Below are 16301 nucleotides of genomic sequence, written 5' to 3'. Positions count from 1 at the left end.
TCAAAAGACTGGGACAGTTGTTTGTCGGGGAGGTAGGTGGAGAAAAAGAACAGCATGGAAGGTAAGGAGAATACAGCAAAGTTTAAGTTTAATAGTGTCACAAGTAGGCTTACATTAACATTGCAATTAAGTTACTGTGAAAATCCTCTAGTCACCACACTCTGGCACCTGTTCGGGTACACTGAGGGAGAATTTAGCATGTCCAATGCACCTAACCAGCACATCTTAGAACTGTGGGAGGAAACTGGAGCACCCAGAGGAGACACACGCAGACACAGGACAGTCAGCATGGCTTTGTGAGTGGAAAATCATGTCGCACAAATTTAATTGAGTTTTTTGAAGGGGTAACCAAGAAGCTAGATGAGGGCAGTGCAGTTGATGTTGTCTATATGGACTTTAGCAAGACCTTTGACAAGGTACCACATAGTACATTGTTGCATCAGGTTAAATCTCACGGGATCCAGGGTGAGGTGGCCAAATGGATACAAAATTGGCTTGATGACAGAAGACTGAGGGTAGTTGTAGAGAGTTGTTTTTCAAACTGGAGGCCTGTGACCAGCGGTGTGCCTCAGGGATCTGTGCTGGGTCTGCTTTATTTGTCATTTATATTAATGATTTGGATGAGAATTTAGGAGGCATGGTTAGTAAGTTTGCAGCTGACATCAAGATTGGTGGTACAGTGGACAGTGAAGATGGTTATCTGGGATTGCAAGGGGATCAATTGGGCCAGTGGGCTGATGAATGGCAGATGGAGTTTAATTTAGATAAATGTGGGGAGATGTACTTTGGTAGATTGAACCAGGGCAGGACCTACTCAGTTAATGGTAGGGCGTTGGGGAGAGTTACAGAACAAAGAGATCTAGGGGGACAGGTTCATAGCTCCTTGAAAGTGGAGTCACAGGTAGACAGAGTGGTGAAGAAGGCATTCGGCATGCTTGGTTTCATTGGTCAGAACATTGAATACAGGAGTTGGGACGTCTTGTTGAAGTTGTACAAGACATTGGTAAGGCCACACTTGCAATACTGTGTGCAATTCTGGTCACCCTATTATAGAAAGAATATTATTAAACTAGAAAGAGTGCAGAAAAGATTTACTAGGATGCTACCGGGACTTGATGGTTTGAGTTATAAGGAGAGACTGGATAGACTGGGACTTTTTTCCCTGGAGTGTAGGAGACTTAGGGGTGATCTTATAGAGGTCTATAAAATAATGAGGGGCATATATAAGGTAGATAGTCAATATCGTTTCCTCAGTGGTAGGGGAGTCTAAAATTAGAGGGCATAGTTTAAGGTGAGAGGAGAGAGATAGAAGAGTCCAGAGGGGCAATTGTTTCACACAGAGGGTGGTGAGCTGCCAGAGGTGGTAGTAGAGGCGGGTACAATTTTATCTTTTAAAAAGCATTTAGACAGTTACATGGGTAAGATGGGCATAGAGGGATATGGGCCAAATGCGAGCAATTGGGACGAGCTTAGTGGTTTTAAAAAAAAAGGGTGGCATGGACAAGTTTAGCAGAAGGGCCTGTTTCCATGCTGTAAACCTCTATAACTCTATGGGGAGAATGTGCAGAGTCTGTACAAACAGTGACCCAAGCTAGGAATGAAATCCGGGGTCCCTGGCGCTGTGAGGCAGTAGTCTAACCACTGTGCCACCATGCTGCCCTGTCACCCTGGCTGGAGGGATCAGGGAGGGGGAGGTTATTCTGAGGTAATAGTAGAAAGAGGTTAACAGCTCGAGGGTGTGGTGACATGGGAGATGGTGGTATAGCACAGAAAGGAAATCAACACGGGGCCGGGAGGTGTGGTGGGGGGGGGGGGGGGGGGGGGGCGGGGGGAGTTGGTGGTGTTTGCATGGGAGGGGTAGCAAGGGAAGGATGGACAATTTGGATTGCAGCAGCAGTGATGCAGCAAGGTTCTCCACCTAAGCCATGACTCCATGTTCAGGAGTGTAACAGATCCTGGTTCCACTTTGTGAGTCAGTGTTGCCTTGTGTTTCATTCAGGCATAACTGATTCATTTACAATGTCACTGAACATAGCTTTCCAACTTTCATGGCCCCTGAGAGTAGCGAACGTTTATCTTGATGTGGTTCTCAAACCTCTTACCTGTTCTATTTCTTAAACTGTTAGTGTATTTCCTTCTCTTTGTCTCTCTATTGCCCTCAGTGTTCCAAGTCACTACCAGATGTTCTAGTTTCCTCTAAGTACCTGCCCAATGAACTGTAGTTGTCCCTTGGTGATCATCTGCAAAGGTTCTTCCATGGTTGCTTTCCTCAAAACTTTCCAATTGGTTGTGTGTATTCTCCAACTATTCCTCGTCTTACGCCTCAGAAGTCACATCTGCTGTCTTTAATTTATCTCCATTCTCTTGCTTATATTCCGTATTGTGATATCAAACATTTAATAATTTTATTCTGCTTTAAGTGAGATGCTCTTATTTCTAATGAGGTCTGATATTTTTGTGAAGATTTGCTTTGCAAGTGTTTTATGCTTTCCAATGTTTTGCTCACTCAAATGGTATTAGGCTATTCAGATAAGAAAATGATTTGACGTGTTTTATTTCTATTGATTCCACTGTTACATCTAGGTGCAATTCTTTTCTTTGATATTACCATACTTACAGTTTTGCTGCAGTTTAATGATTATCCATCTTTGTTACTGCTGCAATTAAGTCTTGCAGTCATTGTAGATTTTCCTCTGTATAATTGCTGTGTCATCTGCATATCTCAGGTTATTTATTTTCTGTCCATCTACTGAGATTCCTCCTAAAAGAGCCGATCCTACTGAATTTTAATTGGGTAATTTTCAAGATGGCAGCTGAAGAGTTGCTGCCTGGAGGGTGGGGAGTGGCGGTCGGGGAAGTGGTGGTCAGACTCAGTGTGAAGATGTGGCGGATGGGGATGGCCTAAGAGAGAGTGCATGGGAAGAGTGTTATGGGAATGATGTAATGTCATGGGATGGGCATTGCATGGGGTGATGTAGAATGCCCAGTACGGGCACGTCATTACTATGAACGTTCAGTTAATACTTTTTAAAATCGACACAAGCAAGCTGTTAAGATGGCTACCTAAAGTCATGTGACGTTTGGCATTTGGACAACCAGACATTATCAAGTCTTTGGCAAAAACCAAATTCATTATGAAGAAAGGTGAGAATTCCATATCATGTCTGCAAATCACACGTCTCTTTGTTTAAGAGTAAGCCAACACCTATGGACTATGGAGTTTCCAAACTGCCTGTCTCCATGTTTCATGCTGGACAAAAGAGAAGATTGAAACTCAATGGCCACTATCAACTTCCCGTTATAAGACCATAAGATATAGGAGCAGAATTAGGCTATTCAGCTCATCTAGTCTGCTCCATCATTCAATCATGGCTGATATGATTCTCATCCCCATTCCCCTGCCTTCTTCCCATAACCCTTGATCCCCTTATTGATCAAGAACCTATCTATCTCAGTCTTAAAGACACTCAATGACCTGGCCTCCACAGCCCTCTGTGGCAATGTGTTCCACAGATTCACCACCCTCTGGCTGAAGAAATTCCTCCTCATCTCAGTTTTAAAGGAGTGCCCTTCACACTGAGGTTGTGCCCTTGAGTTCCAGTCTCTCCCACTAGTAGAAACATCCTCTCCACGTTCACTCTATGTAGGTCTCTCAGTATTCTGTAAGTTTCAATTAGATCCCCGCCTCACCCTTCTAAACTCCATCGAGTATAGACCCAGACTCCTCAACCACTCCTCATGTAACAAAGCCTTCATTCCTGGGATCATTCTTGTGAACCTCTTCTGGACTCCCTCCAAAGTCAGCACATCCTTCCTTAGGTATGGGGCCCAAAACTGCTCACAATATTCCTAACGGGGTCTGACCAGAGCCTTATACAGCCTCAGCAGTAGATCCCTGCTCTTGTATTCTAGCCCTCTAGAAATGAATGCTAACATTGAATTTGCCTTCCTAACTGCCAACTGAACCTGCATGTTAACCTTAAGAGAGTCTTGAACCAGGACTCCCAAGTCCCTTTGTGCTGCAGATTTCCGAAGTCTTTCCACATTTAGAAAGTAGTCTACATCGCTATTCTTCTACGTAAGTGCATAACCTCACACTTCCCCCTGTTGTATTCCATCTGCCACTTCTTTGTCCACTCTCCCAGCCTGTCCAAGTCATTCTGCAGCCTCCGCTCTTCCTCAACACTACCTGTCCCTCTACATATCTTTGTATCATCCGCAAATTTGGCAATCATGCCCTCAGTTCCATCTTCCAGATCATGAATGTATATCGTGAAAAGTCATGGTCCTAACACTGACTCCTGTGGAACACCACTAGTCACCGATTGCCATCCTGAAAAGGACCCCCTTATCCACACTCTCTGCCTTCTGTCTGTCAGCTAATCTTCTATCCATGCCAGTACTTTGCCTCTAACACCATTGGCTCTTCGCTTATTTAGCTGCCTCCTGTAAGGCACCTTGTCAAAGGCTTTCTGGAAATCCAAATAAATCACATCCACTGGCTCTCCTTTGTCTAATTTCTTCATTACCTCCTCGAAGAATTCTAACAGATTTGTCAGACGTGACCTCCCTTTGACGAAGTCTTGCTGACTCAGCTCTATTTTACCATGCATTTCCAAGTGCTCTGCAATTTCATCCTTTAATAATGGACTCCAAGATCTTACCCATGACTGAGGTCAGGCTTATAATTTCCCATTTTCTGCCTCCCTCCCTTCTTATACAGTGGGTGTTACATTAGCTTTTTTCTAGTCCTCTGGGACCTTCCCTGACTCTAGTGATTCCTCAAAGATCACCACCAATGCCTCCACAATTTCCTCAGCTACCTTCTTCAGAGTCCTGGGGCGTAGTCCATCCAGTCCAGGTGATGTATCCACCTTCAGACCTTTCAGCTTCCCTAGCACCTTCTCCTTAATGATGGCCACTACATTTACCTCTGCCCCCTGACTCTCTTGAAATTCTGGCACGTTACTTGTGTCTTCCACCATTCAGTTCCTCTGACATTTCTTTGTATCACAATGACCTCCTCCATGGGCCTCAGAAGTGTTAATGCACGAGTCATGTGATCAATACTGGTTTCAGAGATTGCACCTTTACCCCTGGACCCGCCTGATCTATGGGAACCATCAGTCATCAGCCAGACTGAGAACCAAACCCTGAAACTAGCTGTAAGCCATCAAGCAGCCAAAGTACTTAACCTGTTACAATTTTAAAGTTCACTTGAGAACTAACTTCCAAGGTATTTTACTACAAGAAGCCTCACAACCTGCGGATGGGTGGGGCGGAGGGGTTGTGGACAATGTGTTTATTCAGGGTTAGTGTATGGGAATAAATAATTTCAACTCTTATTGCTGAGTTATTTAATTGGAATACACACTTGAAGGGTAAGAAATGACGCATCTCTTTCCATACAAAGCATACTGATTGTGGGTAGTAAGCAAATGCATTCTGTCCATGACAAAGTTGGGGACTTGTCTCAGATTTATATCTATTGGAGCAAATCAGCCAAATCTGACTTTAAAGGAAGATTAGAAGGGAAAAGTGACATAGCCAAAATTGTTAAAATAAAAACAGAGGGAATACAGAACATTACTTTGTGAATATTAACAACAGAAAGTAAGGTGGCTGAGTTCAATGTAAAAACATTCATGCAACATGAGGACTTAACTTGGGCTAAATTACATCCCTAAGTATAGAACAGCTAAAAGCCACAGCTAAGTAGATAGTACTTAATATACATGATAAAGCACAAGATGTTAAAGATGCTTGCTGAGCATCCAGACCTCAACCCGTCTAGGAACAGGCAGAAAATATAGAACCTCAAACAGATCTGTTGACCTTAGCCAAAATCCATCCAGAAGAGCGGAGGCCAGATTTAGTGTTTCAGGCAAGAAAAGGGGGGGGGGGGTGAAAGGCAGGAGGGAAAAAGAGGAGTGGGCCTTCCAGCTGGAGAAAGTATTACAAGCACAAGAAGAAAGAGAACTACAGCAGATCGAAGCAGCTAGGGAAAGCTTGCCTTTACTGAGTGGAGATGTCGATGGTAACTCAGAAATTCCAAGCTCAAAAACAAGTTTTGATTTTTTAAAGTATTTCTGACCAGTACCTCAGTCTGAAGAAGAGGATGAGGAAACCTCCTTCGCAGCCTTTGAGAAGAAGGCAGATCAGTAAAATTGGCCAGCAGAGTCTTGGACTCTCCTAAAGTAAGGTCAGCTAGTAATAAAAGCCTGTGTGGTCTACTCTGTGCTGCCTTGATTCCCTCCCTGCCCAAAAGCTTATTAATCCCTGTCTTAAATTTACTCATGATGTGGAGATGCCGGCGTTGGACTGGGGTAAACACAGTAAGAGTTTTAACAACACTAGGTTAAAGTCCAACAGGTTTATTTGGTAGCAAATACCATTAGCTTTCGGAGCGCTGCTCCTTCGTCTGATGGAGTGGACATCTGCTCTCAAACAGGGCACAGAGACACAAAATCAAGTTACAGAATACTGATTAGAATGCGAATCCCTACAGCCAACCAGGTCTTAAAGATACAGACAATGTGGGTGGAGGGAGCATTAAGCACAGGTTAAAGAGATATGTATTGTCTCCAGACAGGACAGCCAGGGAGATTCTGCAAGTCCAGGAGGCAAGCTGTGGGGGTTACTGATAGTGTGACATAAACCCAAGATCCCGGTTTAGGCCGTCCTCATGTGTGCGGAACTTGGCTATCAGTTTCTGCTCAGCGACTCTGCGCTGTCGTGTGTCGTGAAGGCTGCCTTGGAGAATGCTTACCCGAAGGTCAGAGGCTGAATGCCCGTGACCGCTGAAGTGCTCCCCCACAGGAAGACAACAGTCTTGCCTGGTGATTGTCGAGCGGTGTTCATTCATCCGTTGTCGTAGCGTCTGCATGGTTTCCCCAATGTACCATGCCTCGGGACATCCTTTCCTGCAGCGTATCAGGTAGACAACGTTGGCCGAGTTGCAAGAGTAGATACCATGGACCTGGTAGATGGTGTTCTCACGTGAGATGATGGCATCCGTGTCGATGATCCGGCACGTCTTGCAGAGGTTGCTGTGGCAGGGTTGTGTGGTGTCGTGGTCACTGTTCTCCCGAAGGCTGGGTAGTTTGCTGCGGACAATGGTCTGTTTGAGGTTGTGCGGTTGTTTGAAGGCAAGAAGTGGGGGTGTGGGGATGGCCTTGGCGAGATGTTCGTCTTCATCAATGACATGTTGAAGGCTCCGGAGGAGATGCCGTAGCTTCTCCGCTCCGGGGAAGTACTGGATGACGAAGGGTACTCTGTCCACTGTGTCCTGTGTTTGTCTTCTGAGGAGGTCAGTGCGGTTTTTCGCTGTGGCGCGTCGGAACTGTCGATCGATGAGTCGAGCGCCATATCCTGTTCTTATGAGGGCATCTTTCAGCGTCTGGAGGTGTCTGTTGCAATCCTCCTCATCCGAGCAGATCCTATGTATACGGAGGGCTTGTCCGTAGGGGATGGCTTCTTTAACGTGTTTAGGGTGGAAGCTGGAGAAGTGGAGCATCGTGAGGTTATCCGTGGGCTTGCGGTAAGCGTTCTCCAAGGCGGCTTTCCTGACACACGACAGCGCAGAGTCGCTGAACAGAAACTGATAGCCAAGTTCTGCACACATGAGGATGGCCTAAACCGGGATCTTGGGTTTATGTCACACTATCAGTAACCCCCACAGCTTGCCTCCTGGACTTGCAGAATCTCCCTGGCTGTCCTGTCTGGAGACAATACACATATCTTTAACCTGCGCTTCATGCTCCCTCCACTCACATAGTCTGTATCTTTAAGATCTGGCTGGCTGTAGAGATTCGCATTCTAATCAGTATTCTGTAACTTGATTTTGTGTCTCTGTGCCCTGTTTGAGAGCAGATACCCACTCCATCTGATGAAGGAGCAGCGCTCCAAAAGCTAATGGCATTTGCTACCAAATAAACCTGTTGGACTTTAACCTGGTGTTGTTAAAACTCTTACTGTTAAATTTACTCAGCAACTGAATGTCCATAGCTCCCTGGGGTAGAGAATTCCAAAGATTCGCAACATTTCAGTGAAAAGGTTTTTCCTCATCTCAGTCCTAGATGTCTGATCCCTAATTTAGAGACTGTGACCCAGTGCTTTCAATTCCCCAGCCAGGCTAAATATTTTACGAACATACGAATTAGGAGCAGGAGTAGGCCATTCGGCCTCTCAAGGATGCTCCTCAGCAGCTATCTGTTAAGAATGTTATATATTTCAATTAGATCACCACTCATCCTTCTAAAGTCCAGGGACTGTAGACCTATATTATTAACCACCAATTAATTGTATTTAATTATATGTCAGTTGTGGGCATTAACTGGGGATTCACATCTGTTCCTATGTCGGAACAGACTGAAACCTGGATCAGAAAGTGGATGTTGGCTGTGTGCATCTCTATAAAAAGATCCTGATGTTTAGAATTGAATTGGTAAGACAGTGGTCAGTATAGCAGTCAGTGCCTCACATTGCTTTTGTTACACATATATCCTCCCTGACCGGTGATGATTCAGATGCAGTCAAAGCATCTTGTCGCAGCGAGGCAAGCAGAAAACTGTGTTGGTAATCAGCGTACATCTTCAGCAAGAAATGACAGTTACTGTTACAACTGCTAACCCCGCTTTATTTAGATTATCCCTTCCCCAGCATAGTGATCTTGTAAATTGAGTTTGTTGCCTGTCTGTGAACACAATTCCTCGCTCACCTGAAGAAGGAGTGAGACTCCGAAAGCTTGTGCTACCAAATAAACTTGTTGGACTTTAACCTGGTGTTGTGAGACTTCTTACTGTGCTTACCCCAGTCCCATGCCGGCATCGCCACACCATAGATTATAAGAGCAGGGAGGTTATGTTGGATCTGTACAAAACTGGTTAGGCCAAAGCTGGAGTAGTGTGTGCAGTTCTGGTCAGCTCACTATAGGAAGGATGTGATTGCACTGGAGAGGGTACAGAGGAGATTCACAAGGATGTTGTCTGGGATGAAGTATTTGAGCTATGAAGAGAGGCTGGAGGCTTCAGAGAGGCTTTAGAGCAGAGAAGGCTGAGGAAGGACCTGATTGAGGTTTATGAGATTATGGACAGGGTGGATAGGGAGCAGCTGTTCCCCTTAGCAGAAGGGTCAATAGTGAAGGGACATTTTAAGGTGAGGGGCAGGAAATTAAGAAGGGTTTTGAGGAAAAACATTTTCATCCAGAGGGTGATGGGAGTCTGGAATGCACTCCTTGGGTGGGTAACAGATGCGGGAAGTCTCACAACCTTTAAAAAGTATGTGAATGAGCATTTGAAATGTCATAACATTCAAAGCTGTAGGCCAAGTGTTGGAAAGCGGGATTAGTGTAGATTGAATGTAGTTTTAATACTCAATGGGCCGAACGGCTTCTTCTTGTACTGTGTGACTATATGAGTTCTGTGCTGTGTGACAGTCCATCGAGCTGCATCATGAGTCCAAATGCTGCAATGATCAGACATGGCATCGGCAGGGAAGGAAAAAAATCCTGCATTCCAGTCCCACTACTTCATGGGATGTCAGTTTGCTGGCTGAGAATCTGCCTGTTGAGTCACATGAAGATCCACAACAGAAGTTTGTGATCCTGAGTATACTACATTCTTGAATCAAGGGACAACTGCCAATAATCATTTGACTGCCTAATAGCTTGCTGCACCTGCACTTTAACTTTCTATGATTCATGTATAAGGACAAACAGGTCCCATCTGAATGTAAACATTTCGCATTCTCTGCTTTTTTAAAGATTTCCAACTAAAGTGTATAACTTCACTGCACCACACCTGGCATCTTCTTGCCTAACTTACCCAACCTGTCTCCATCTCTCTGCAGTCTCTTTTGGGTTCTCCTCACCACTTAGTCCCACATCTAACTTTGCATCATTAGTAAATTTGGATACATCACACCCAGTCCCTTCAGCTGAGTCTAAAATGGAAAATAGCTGAGGCCAAAGTACTCATCCTTGTGTTACACCATTGGTTACAGCCTGTCAACCTTAAAATGCCCCATTTATTCCTACTCTGTTTTCTGTCGATTATCCAATTACCAATCCATGCCAATCCCATAGTTTTAATTTTGTGCAATAACTTTTTGGGTGTCACCTAGGACCAATCAGAGGGGTTTCAGGAGGGCCATTTGGCCTGGGCCTTAAGCCCAAAGGGGGCCTCAAATTTAGACACTTGTTAATTTTTTGGTATTCCATAAGTTTTGCAACTTGTTTTTATGAGCATAAGGAAATAATGCAGGAAAAGAAAGTAAGTTTTGCTGTTCCATTTGTACATCAGGCAGCACCTGTGCAACCTGTCCCGTGAAGGACGGAGTAAGTACATGTAAACATTAAGATAGCAGAGCCAGCACACGGTCGAAGTTATTGTACTATTCATTCGCAGTAACTCTTTCTAATGGATAATTTTTCAACATAGAAACATAGAAAACTACAGCACAAAACAAGCCCTTCGGCCCCACAAGTTGTGCCGAACATATCCCTACCTTTTAGGCCTATCTATAACCCTCCATCCTATTAAGTCCCATGTACTCATCCAGGAGTTTCTTAAAAGACCCTATTGAGTTTGCCTCCACCACCACTGACGGCAGCCGATTCCACCCGCCCACCACCCTCTGTGTGAAAAACTTCCCCCTAACATTTCCCCTGTACCTACCCCCCAGCACCTTAAACCTGTGTCCTCTCGTAGCAGCCATTTCCACCCTGGGAAAAAGCCTCTGAGAGTCCATCCGATCTATGCCTCTCAACATAACGTCCTAAGAATGAAAATACTCTTCTTTGGATTGCAAGCCAAAGGAATTGCTTAAGAAATATTCAAACTTGGACTCTCTGCAGTGTTTTCTAACATCACAATTACATTGCATATTCTTGTCAGTTTGCCTGCATCAGTGGCTTCAAGTGAACACATTTTCAACATGTTGAAGCAAATAAAGAAGTATCAACGTTCAACTATAGGACAAGAGCGTTTGAATGGTCTCGCCATGCTTAATATCAACTGTGCATTACGAGATTTTCCCTCAATAATTAGTGCTTTTGCACAGAAAATGGCTAGAAAAGCATTTGTTAAATTAAAAAAATTCAAGTTATATCTTTTTTTAATCCTTTTTTTCATGTATCTTCACTTTTTTTATTATGGCAAGAGGCCTCAAGGACTGGAAGTGGCCCAGGATTCTCTGGAACTCTGAGAGGGCCTGGTGTCACCTTATTGAATGTTTTTTGAAAATTCAAATACACCACATCCATTGGTTCTCCCTTACCCACTAGTTAGTCCTCAAAAAATCTCAAACAGAGTTGTGAAGCATTATTTTCTTTCTGTAAATCCGTGTTGACTCTGATTAACCATATTGTGATTTTCAAAGTGCCCTGTTACCATTTCCCTATAATAGCTGCCAATAAATTGCATAGTACTGGTGTTAGGTTAATGGACCTATAGTTCCTTGTTATCTCTCTTCCTCCTTTCTGGAATAGTGAGGTTATCTTTGTTCCAATGTTTGGGAACTGTTCTAGAATGTAAGGAATTCTGGAAGATCAAAATCAATGCATCCACTATCTCTGTAGCTACCTCTTTTAGATCTTGGGATGAAGGTAGGCAGGTCTAAGGGCTTTGTTGCCACTTAATCTTGTTGATTTCTCCAAGGAGATGAGAGTAGATATCAGACTAAAGTAAAGATGAAGGTTAACATTAGAGTTCAGGGAAGAGATACAGAATGCGCAGTAGTCCCAAGCTGTCAGCCTCCCGTTTGCTGGCCAGCCCAAGACCCCCACAGTGCTGCCCCTCCAGCTCCCCCCCCCCAGCTCCCCCCCCCCAAGCTCCCCGCCCGCCCCGCCCGCCCCCCCCCCCCCCTCCCCCCCCCACAGTCCGATCACGGCCCCCACAAGTATTACCAGGCCAGCCCTGGCCCCCCTCCCTCCATCCAGGAGTGCCCCGATCTCCAGCCCACCCTCCGCCCCAGCAGTGATGATCCCGCCCCCCCCGCCCCCAGCAGACACCGCCCCCTACAAGGGAGGCTGACCACTCCCCTGGCACATCCTCCCTCCCCCCCCCCCCCCCCCCCCCCCATGGGAGGCAGACCCCCCCCCCCAACTTGCCACAATCACTATTTCCTCGGGTGGATGGAGCTATTACAAGGGGGCATAACTATAGGGTTCGTGGTGGGAGATACAGGAAGGATATCAGAGGTAGGTTCTTTACCCAGAGAGTGGTTGGGGTGTGGAATGGACTACCTGCAGTGATAGTGGAGTCAGACACTTTAGGAACATTTAAGCGGTTATTGGATAGGCACATGGAGCACACCAGGATGATAGGGAGTGGGATAGCTTGATCTTGGTTTCAGATAAAGCTCGGCACAACATCGTGGGCCAAAGGGCCTGTTCTGTGCTGTACTGTTCTATGTTCTATGTTCTATGATACCGGAGATGAGGGGTGTAGATTATGAGGAGAGATTGAGCAGATTAGGTTTGTACTCGTTGGAGTTTAGAAGGCTGAGGGGTGATCTTATAGAGGCATATAAGATAATGAAGGGGCTGGATAGGGTAGAAGTGGAGAGATTCGTTCCACTTAGAAAGGAAACCAGAACTAGAGGGCACAGCCTCAAAATAAAGGGGGGTCAGTTTAGGACAGAGTTGAGGAGGAACTTCTTCTCTCAGAGGGTGGTGAATCTCTGGAATTCTCTGCCCACTGAAGTGGTGGAGGCTACCTCGTTGAATATGTTTAAGTCACGGATAGATGGATTTCTGATCGGTAGGGGAATTAAGGGTTATGGGGAGCAGGCGGGTAAGTGGAACTGATTCACTTCAGATCAGCCATGATCTTATTGAATGGCGGGGCAGGCTCGAGGGGCCAGATGGCCTACTCCTGCTCCTATTTCTTATGTTCTTATGTTCTTAAATGTACAAATGAATGCCTGGCTAAAGGACTGGTCCAGGAGGGAGGGCTTCATTTTCATAGATCAATGGGAGGTTTTCAGGAGAGGATGGCACCTGTACAAGAGGGAGGGGTCACAACTAAGTTGGAAGGGCACAAATATCCTGGCTGGGAGCTTTGCTAGTGCAGTTCGGGGGGGTTTAAACTAGTATGGCAGGGGGGTGGGGATCAAACTATTAGGTCTATAAGTGTGGTGGCTGGGGACGAGCTTGGGGCTGGGACAAGGCTGGCAAAGAAGAAGAGCACTCTGGGGGAGGACGACCTCTCTGAGCCTGGAGGTCTGGAGTGCTTATACTTCAATGCAAGGAGCATAGCAGGTAAGACAGACGAACTTGGGGCCTTAATGCGCACGAGGAATTTGGATGTGGTTGCGGTGACAGAGACTTGGTTGAAAGAGGGACAGGACTGGCAGCTGAATATTCCAGGGTACAAGTGTTTTAGGCGAGACAGAGGAGGGGCCAAAAGAGGTGGGGGAGTAGCGGTATTAGTTGGAGAGCATATTACAGCGGTGCAGAGGGAGGACAATTCAGAGGGGTCGTGTAACGAGTCACTCTGGGTGGAGCTTAGAAACAGGAAAGGCGCAGTCACTATGTTGGGGGTGTACTACAGGCCCCCCAACAGCCCAAGGGAAGTGGAAGAATGGATATGTCAGGAGATACTGGATAGGTGCAGGAAATATAGGGTTGTTGTAGTGGGAGACTTCAATTTCCCTGGTATAGACTGGAAATCGCTGAGGGCAGGGACTCTGGATGGGGAGGAATTTGTAAAATGTGTACAGGAGGGTTCGTTGGAACAATATGTAGACAGCCCGACTAGAGAGGGGGCTATACTGGACCTGGTACTGGGGAATGAGCCCGGTCAGGTCTTCAAAGTTTTGGTTGGGGAACATGTGGCAAATAGTGACCACAATTCTGTTAGCTTTAGGATAGTGATGGAAAAGGATGAGTGGTGTCCCAAGGGTAAGGTATTGGATTGGGGGAAGGCTAACTTTATTGGGATCAGGCAGAAATTGGCAGCTCTTGATTGGGAGAGGCTGTTTGAGGGTAAATCCACGTCTGGTATGTGGCAGTCTTTTAAGGAACGGTTGTTAGGGCTACAGGACAAGCATGTGCCTGTAAAAAAGAAGGATAGGAAGGGTAGGATTAGAGAACCGTGGATAACCAGGGAAATTGAGGGACTGGTCAAAAAGAAAAGAGAGGCGTATGTTAGGTCCAAGCAGCTAAAAACGGAGGGAGCTCTGGAGGAGTACAATGAAAGTAGGAAAGTACTCAAACGGGAATTAGAAGAGCAAAAAGGGGTCACGAAATGTTCTTGGCAGACAGGATTAAGGAGAATCCCAAGGCATTTTATTCATACGTTAGGAACAAAAGGATTGTTAGGGAAAAAATCGGACCTCTCCGGGACAAAAGTGGGGACTTATGCTTGGAGCCCAAAGAAGTAGGGGAGATCCTAAATGAATACTTTGCATCGGTATTCACAAAGGAGAGGGATGCGTTGACTGGGAGTGTCTCTGAGGGGAATGTTGAACCGTTGGAGAAAATCTCCATTACAAAGGAGGAAGTGTTAGGTTTGTTAGAGAATATAAAGACTGACAAATCCCCAGGGCCTGATGGAATCTATCCAAGGCTGCTCAGGGAGACGAGAGGTGAAATCGTTGGGCCTCTGACGCAAATCTTTGTCTCGTCACTGGACACAGGTGAGGTCCCAGAGGATTGGAGGATAGCCAATGTGGTCCTGTTATTTAAGAAGGGTAGGAAGGATAACCCGGGTAATTATAGGCCGGTGAGCTTGACGTCCGTGGTGGGGAAGTTGTTGGAGAAGATTCTTAGAGATAGGATGTATGCGCATTTAGAAAGGAATAAACTTATTAACGATAGTCAGCATGGTTTTGTGAGAGGGAGGTCATGCCTCACTAATCTGGTGGTGTTTTTTGAAGAAGTGACCAAAATGGTTGACGAAGGAAGGGCCGTGGATGTTGTCTATATGGACTTTAGTAAAGTATTTGACAAAGTCCCTCATGGTAGGCTAGTGAAAAAGGTTGGATCTCATGGGATAAAGGGGGAGGTGGCTAGATGGGTGGAGAACTGGCTTGGTCATAGAAGACAGAGGGTGGTAGTGGAAGGGTCTTTTTCCGGCTGGAGGCCTGTGACTAGTGGTGTACCGCAGGGCTCTGTATTGGGACCTCTGCTGTTTGTGATTTATATAAATGATCTGGAAGAAGGAGTAACTGGGGTGATCAGTAAGTTTGCGGACGACACAAAACTGGCAGGACTTGCAGATAGTGAGGAACATTGTCAGAGGCTACAGAAGGATATAGATAGGCTGGAAATTTGGGCAAGGAAATGGCAGATGGAGTTCAATCCTGATAAATGCGAAGTGATGCATTTTGGTGGGAATAATGTAGGGAGGAGCTACACGATAAATGGAAGAACCATAAAGGGTGTAGATACGCAGAGGGACCTGGGTGTGCAAGTCCACAGATCTTTGAAGGTGACGTCACAGGTGGAGAAGGTGGTGAAGAAGGCATATGGCATGCTTGCCTTTATAGGACGGGGCATAGAGTATAAGAGTTGGGGTCTGATGTTGCAGATGTATAGAACGTTGGTTCGGCCACATCTGGAATACTGCGTCCAGTTCTGGTCGCCACACTACCAGAAGGACGTGGAGGCTTTGGAGAGAGTACAGAGGAGGTTTACCAGGATGTTGCCTGGTATGGAGGGGCTTGGTTATGAGGAGAGATTGGGGAAACTGGGGTTGTTCTCCTTGGAAAGACGGAGGATGAGGGGAGACTTAATAGAGGTGTATAAAATTATGAAAGGCATAGATAGGGTGAACGGTGGGAAGCTTTTCCCCGGGTCGGTGGTGACGTTCACGAGGGGTCATAGGTTCAAGGTGAAGGGGGGGAGGTTTAACACAGATATCAGAAGGACATATTTTACACAGAGGGTCGTGGGGGCCTGGAATGTGTTGCCGGGCAAGGTGGTGGAGGCGGACACACTGGGAACGTTTAAGACTTATCTAGACAGCTATATGAACGGAGTGGGAATGGAGGGATACAAAAGAGTGGTCTAGTTTGGACCAGGGAGCGGCGCGGGCTAATTGTTCTTTGTTTCTCGTTTCAAGGCTTCATTCTATGATCATCTTGCTGGTGCCAGTACAGTGCGAGACTGCGGATAGTTGGGAACCTGTCTCGGGGGCAGGGAATTCATATGGTGTTCGTGAAAGTGGAAATGACTAGGGTTGGGAAGCATTTTCCGATCAGGGCCAGTGTGATCTCCTGGACTCGTTTCGATCGCCTCAGGGGGTCGGAGAGGAATTTCTCAGATTTTTTTTTCCCCATATTGGCCCTGGGGTTTT

Source organism: Mustelus asterias, chromosome 3 (genome assembly GCF_964213995.1).
Source record: "Mustelus asterias chromosome 3, sMusAst1.hap1.1, whole genome shotgun sequence".
NCBI lineage: Eukaryota > Metazoa > Chordata > Chondrichthyes > Carcharhiniformes > Triakidae > Mustelus > Mustelus asterias.
Note: the sequence above shows the minus strand (reverse complement) of the source record.